General features: G+C 59.6%; 1 protein-coding gene across 7 annotated transcripts in view; it reads left to right on the top strand.

Moving 5' to 3' along the window:
• Nucleotides 1-6000, top strand: part of PLXNB2 (plexin B2) — a 32586-nt gene that overhangs the window by 9409 nt on the left and 17177 nt on the right. For 3 of the 7 annotated variants that reach the window (XM_023221896.3, XM_023221894.3, XM_023221893.3), the window contains exon 2: nt 3928-3980. The exons of 1 other annotated variant lie outside the window; for it this stretch is intronic. The gene's annotated coding sequence lies outside the window, so the exon portion shown is untranslated. Of the gene's footprint in view, nt 1-3263; nt 3317-3927; nt 4050-6000 lie in introns of all 7 variants that reach the window. 3 more of the 7 variants (XM_023221892.3, XM_026448143.2, XM_023221895.3) reach the window with 2 other exon arrangements.

Below are 6000 nucleotides of genomic sequence, written 5' to 3'. Positions count from 1 at the left end.
GAAAATACTGAAAGGCAGAGAACCCCCAATTTTAGCCCCCCCGCCGAACCGTCTCCCAGTGCAGCCAAGACTTGGGGCGGTCTCAGAACCAAGTCTGGCAGGAGTTGGGGGACCTGGCAGCCCCCACTCTTTGCTTTATCTGGAGTAGGGCTCTGTCCTTCCCCCTTAGATGCCTCTTGTTTACGTTTACCTGGTGGGAGGGGTGGGAGACAGACTCAGCCTGTGCAAGGGGCCTGGGGCTGCTGGTCAGAAAAAAAAAGGGGACCCGAGGAGGGGGCCAGAGGCACCCAGCCAGCAAGCAGCTCCTGTTCCCTCCCAGACTGTCTAGGGCGGAGGGGGAAGGCCCAGCATCCCTGGGCTGCCCTTGACCCCCATTGGAGTTCTGATTGGGTGAGGAGACCCTTCTGCTCTGTTAGCCTGGGGGTGACCTAAGGGGACAAGTGTACTTTTTAGCTCCCGCCCCTGCATGTCGCCACCCCTTCCTGGCTCACTGAGCTTGGACCGGCAGGTGCCCAGTGGCCAGATCCAGTGTTTAGACTTGTTGGGGCGGGGGGTGGGGGGTGTGTGGCCAGGCCCTGTGGGTGAAAACCACAGACCACAGAGCAAGGCCGGTCCCTCAGGGGCTGGGTTAGAGAGGCTGTCTCGGGGTCTGAAGGATGGGCAGGGGCTTTCTGGGAGCACAGTGAACACTAACTTGGGAATACCTGCCGTGAGGTAGCGTTCCCTGGGTGCCTTCTCTGAGTGGGCACAGCTGTAAAGATTTCCACACCCACTCAACCTCAAGGCAGCCCTCTGAGGTGGGTGCCATAATGACCCCCAGACTACCTATGGGGAAACTGAGGCACAGAGCAGCTTTCTGAATGGCCCATGTGAGCCAGCCAGAACGTGACAGAGCTGGGGTGTGAACTCACTGGTCTGGCTCTGGAGTGTTCAAGCCTTGAGGTCCCTGCGTGCAACAGCCTCGGGTGTGAACACAGCCACCTAAGGAAGTAACTCCTTTTTCTGGGATAGCTAAGCGGGAATCCTGTGAGGGGGAGATGGAGCCTGGCTCAGGGTTGAGGGCAAGATGGATGGAGGTGGGAGAAGCCAGAGGCCGGGCAGAGGAGGTAGACTTGGGCCAGGAAGGGCCCCAGGCTGAGGGTGGAGGGATCCTGGTGTTATTCTCTGGGAGGGGTAATCCATGGCCTCCCTCTACTGTGAGGGCCAGGGAAGAGGACGGCAGGAAGCCCCTCCAGGAGAGTGAAGTATGGGCCCTGCCTCTGGCTTCCTGAGTGGATCGATCTCTCGGGGGAGGTCGTTCTAGGGGGTGCGGGGTGGGCGGGAGGAGGCCAGCCTCCCCTGACCTTGGCTGATCCCCCCAACCCCAGGGCCTGGGCCAGTGGAGGCTGGGGCCTGGGGGTGTGCTGCAGGGAGAAGTCTGGGGGCTGCAGGAGGCTGAGGGAGTGGGCACAGGGGCACACAGGCTGGCATGGCGTCCCTTCAAGGTGGCAGGTCTGGGGGCACCATGCCACCACCATGGCTGCCACCTCCATCAGGAGCTTCAGTCTCCACTCCAGTCCCGGCGGGTCCCGGCTTTCTCGGGAGGCCTGGTGCTGCCCTGTGCTTTGGCTTCTGAGTTTGCCAGAGGAGTTTGCCCTTTTCACAAAGGAGCTGTTGAGTCTCAGGTCGAAAGGACACTCTCTGCCCATCAAACCTCATCCTCCCCCAGTCCTTTGGCCGGGTTAACCCTTACCTGTGCAGCACGGTAGCACAATCCATGCACAGCTGTGGTGCGCACCTCCCTTCCCGCCTCCCCGCTGCTGTTGTCACCGCATGTTCAACCCTGGGTCCTGCTGCACAGGGCACATGAGGATCCTAGTGGGGTGGGAGCAGAGCGGGGCCTGGCCCTGCTGGAGGACGCGCTTTGCTGGCACCCAACCTGGCCAGGCTGGAGTGGACTCGGGCCTGAGCAGGATTCAGTAGCCGAACCTTGGCTGTGGTGGTGGCTGTTGAGGGCCTGGAGAGTCAAGTCCTGAGGCAGAGTGGAGCCTACTTTCTTTTTTTTCTTTCTTTCCTTTTCCTTTTTTTTTTTTTTTTTTTTTGAGACAGAGTCTTGCTCTTTCCCCAGGCTGTAGTGCAGTGATGTGATCTCGGCTCACTGCAACCTCAGGTGATCCCGCCCAGGAGGTTTAGGTCCAGTGAACTGGAGGCCTCAGCCTCCCAAAGTGCTGGGATTACAGGTGTGAGCCACCGTGCCTGGCTCAGCTTTTTTTTAGACAAGCAATATGTAAATATAGTCTTAAACTTGTGTTCTGCTTTAATCTTAGAGTCAGGGTCTCGCTCTGTTGCCCAGGCTGGAGTGCAGTGGCACAATCACAGTTCACTGGAGCCTAAACTTCCTGGGCTCAAGCTCCCCTGCCTCAGCCTCCTCAGTACCTGGGACTTCAGGCTGCACCACCACACCCGGCCAGTTCATGGTGTAGTCCAAGTTTCTTGAACTGTTTTGTTGTGGGGGGTGTGTGTGTGTGTGTGTATTTTAAGACAGTATCACTCTGGCCTGGGCTAGAGTGCAGTGACCTCCTCCTTGATCCCAAAGTTCACCACTATTTTCTTTTCTTTTTTTGAGACGGAGTCTCGCTCTGCTGCCCAGGCTGGAGTGCAGTGGTGCGATTTCTGCTCACTGCAACCTCTGCCTCCCTGGTTCAAGCGATTCTTCTGCCTCAGCCTCCTGAGTAGCTGAGGTTACAGGCGCCTGCCACTACGCCTGGCTAATTTTTGTATTTTTAGTAGAGATGGGGTTTCACCATGTTGGTCAGGCTGGTCTTGAACTCCTGACCTTGTGATCTGCCCGCGTCAGCCTCCCAAAGTGCTGGGATTATAGGCGTGAGCTACTGCAACCGGCCACTATTTTGAATTTGGATTGAGGGCTTCTGGAGCCTCTCAGAGATGGATGGGGCCAAACCCTGCACTCAGACTTCCCTATCAGAGTCAGCACAGACACACGTGCATCTACCATGTAGTCTTCCACAGTATCCTCTGGTGGGATGCTGGGTGGCTGCCACATTTTCGCTAAAGCCAACCATGCCGAGAAGCACCCTGGGTCGGTGCCTCCCTGTGGTATAGTGGGTGTTTATCCAGAACTAGAAGATACAATAGCAAGGGAAGATACAATAGCAAGCATTGCTGAATGCTACAGTGTAACACTCTGAGACTTTTTGTGAATGAATTCATTGAGTCCTTATAAACCCCTGGGGGTAGCTCACTATTCTCTCTCCATTCCACAGATGGGGAATGAGGCACAGAGAAGTTAAGTAACTTGCCCAAGGTCACACAGCTAGTAAGTGAAATTTCGGGGTCATGGGTGTGTATATTTTTCAGAAAGCAACTTTTTTTTTTTTTTTTTTTTTTGGCGGAGTCTGACTTTGTCGCCCAGGCTGGAGTGCAGTGGTGCGATCTCCGCTTGCTGCAAGCTCCACTCCCACTCCCCGGGTTCACGCCATTCTCCTGACTCAGCCTCCCGAATAACTGGGACTACAGGCGCCTGCCACCAAGCCTGGCTGATTTTTTTGTATTTTTAGTAGAGACGGGGTTTCACTGTGTTCACCAGCATAGTCTCCATCTCTTGACCTCGTGATCCGCCTGCCTTGGCCGCCTAAAGTGCTGGGATTACAGGCGTGAGCCACTGCGCCCGACCTCAGAAAGCAACTTTTATTTTAAGCAAAGAGCCATACCTAGTTTAAACAGGCAGAAAGCCTCTGACAGAGGGGAGTGCCAGGAGCCCCGGAGGTGTCTGAGGAAGGGGTTGTGCAGGAGCCAGAGAAGGCAAAGGCCAGATGGGGTCCTGTGGGCTGTTTCTTCCCCCAGCCCCCGCCAGCATGAGACAGAGGTGGGGGGCTCCACAGCTGGCGGGGCTCCTCTTGTGACCGGCATCTCTCCTTTGCCTCCTAGAGAATCTCGATGCTGGCCTGGAGCAGAAACTGAGCTGGATCACTGGAGCCTCGGTGAGGGGGCTGCACCCCGCCTGGGAAAGGCAGTGGGTGGCTGGGACCATGTGAAGAGGGAGGCTGGAGGTATCTAGAATTGCTATGTGGTGTCTGCAAGCCTCTGTCCAGCCAGGTTTCAACCATACGTGTCACTCTGCTGCTCCTCCCATGGCCTGGCCTGGATGGAAGTGGCGAGCTTCCCTGCCCACAGCACGCTGTGAGGCCTCCCTGGTTCTCTGAGGCCAAGCTTTCGCTCAGGTGGAGTGGTCTGCAGTGAGACTGGGGCACCGGGTTCTGGGACATTAGGGCTGGGAATTTGGGCGTTGGAGATGTGGTGATGGGGGTGCCCATGCAGACGCTTGGTGGGCCAGCAGCAGCCAGAGTCGGTGTGGCCTCCTTAAAGTGCCCCTCCAAGCTTCAGCCAGGAGGAAGGCACCAGAGGGCCCGAGGAAATCCCCGCCAGCCCCGTAAGTGGGGGTCCCAGGAGGGCTTCAAAACAGGAAGTGCCTGCCGCCAGCCCTCCCTCCTGTTCCAGGAACACAGGCAGCAGGAAGCGGAGCTGGCTGTGCCGGGCGCCTCCTGCACTGCCTGAGCTTTGCTGCTGGTCTGGTGGGTTGCCCTTTGCTCTTGGGCCTGGGCAGGCAGGTCACCTGAGGCCTTGTTTGTCCAGGAACGAGAAGGCAGCTGCTACCTGTAGGGTGGCACCCCAGCCGCACCTGCCACCCTGGAAGGCCTGGGCCGGCGGGGCCCTGGGAGCACGGGCCGAGTCAGGCTTTCCCTGGTGGCACACAGTGGTGTTTATTGAGCACTTAGGGTGTGCCAGCCCCTGGCAGGGACAGGAGAGCCTTCTTCCAGCACCGGGGCCCCTACAGCCCTGGTGGGTGGGTGAGTGGCTTGCCTGGGTGGAAGTTGATGGGGACGGGTGAGGGGTGGCCGGTGGGGGCCCAGAGCCATTGCTTTTCCTGGGGCTGGGGGCGCCGCAGGGTTCTCCAGGCTGCCCCACCGCAGTCCGGGTCAGATCCAAGGGGACCGTGGGCCCCGCCCCCACGCCGCCCCCGCACTCCCTTCCCGGCTGCGGCGCATTCCATTCATTCCCGGGAGCTGCACAGGGCCGGGTGAGCCCGGCCGGCCGGAGGGCAGCAGGCCTGGGCGCAGGGCCGAGGGGCCTGGTCGTTGCCTGCCCCTGCTGGCGCCACTGGGTGCACTTAGAAGGCGGGGGCCTGCGAGACCTGCCCCCGGATGGCTGTGGGTGGGAGAGGGGCGCGGCAGGGGTTGGGGGGCCTTCGGGCAGGCGCTGCTCCTCCCTGGTAGGGCCATGGGCTGGGGCTATCGCCTATGGGCCTCTCCTGGAGGCCTGGGACTTCTGTGCCCTCCTCTCCTCTCCCCCGGACAGGCCACTGAGCCACAGCGGGGGACCCTGGCTGAGCTGGGCATAGAACCCCCTCCCCCAAGATCACGCCCAGAGGTTCCCGTGGGCTTGTAGAATCTTCCTGTTTCTCACTAAAGCTGGCATCTTCTGGCTGATCACCCCTATCGGGGTGAAGCCTGGGGTCCCCTGGCCCTGCCCAGCCTCTCCGCCACCAAGTGGCCAGGAACTCCCTAGCCTGTGGGTGGTCACCTCTCCCAGCAGCTGCTACGCTCGTGGGCACCTGAGGGCTCCAGGGGTTGGGCAGGGGGCTTCAGGAGCTGGGCAGCAGCTGAGCACTGAATGCCCAGCGCTGGGAGGGGGTTCTGTGCCGCGTAGGAGCTGCCTATCTGATGGGTGCGTCCCCAGGGAGCAGGAAGGCCAGTGCAGCCCTGTCTCACTCATGCGGGCCCTGGGGTGGCTCAGATGTTGTCGGTTGGTTGCATCTTGGTCACACGTCAAGAGATTTCAGGAAGCGTGAGGGCAATCAGAACGGGGTGACATGGGCAGGTGGAGGGCCGCTGTGCCAGTAGATGCAGCTTCACCCAAAGCTGAGGCTCAGGAGAAACACCTCCCCTGGCTACAGAGCAACAGAGTGGAATTCCTCGCCCTCCTGGAGGACGGAGGCCACAG

This window comes from Piliocolobus tephrosceles, chromosome 19 (genome assembly GCF_002776525.5).
Source record: "Piliocolobus tephrosceles isolate RC106 chromosome 19, ASM277652v3, whole genome shotgun sequence".
Taxonomy (NCBI): Eukaryota; Metazoa; Chordata; class Mammalia; order Primates; family Cercopithecidae; genus Piliocolobus; species Piliocolobus tephrosceles.
Note: the sequence above shows the minus strand (reverse complement) of the source record. Positions and strands in the feature narration are given on the sequence as shown.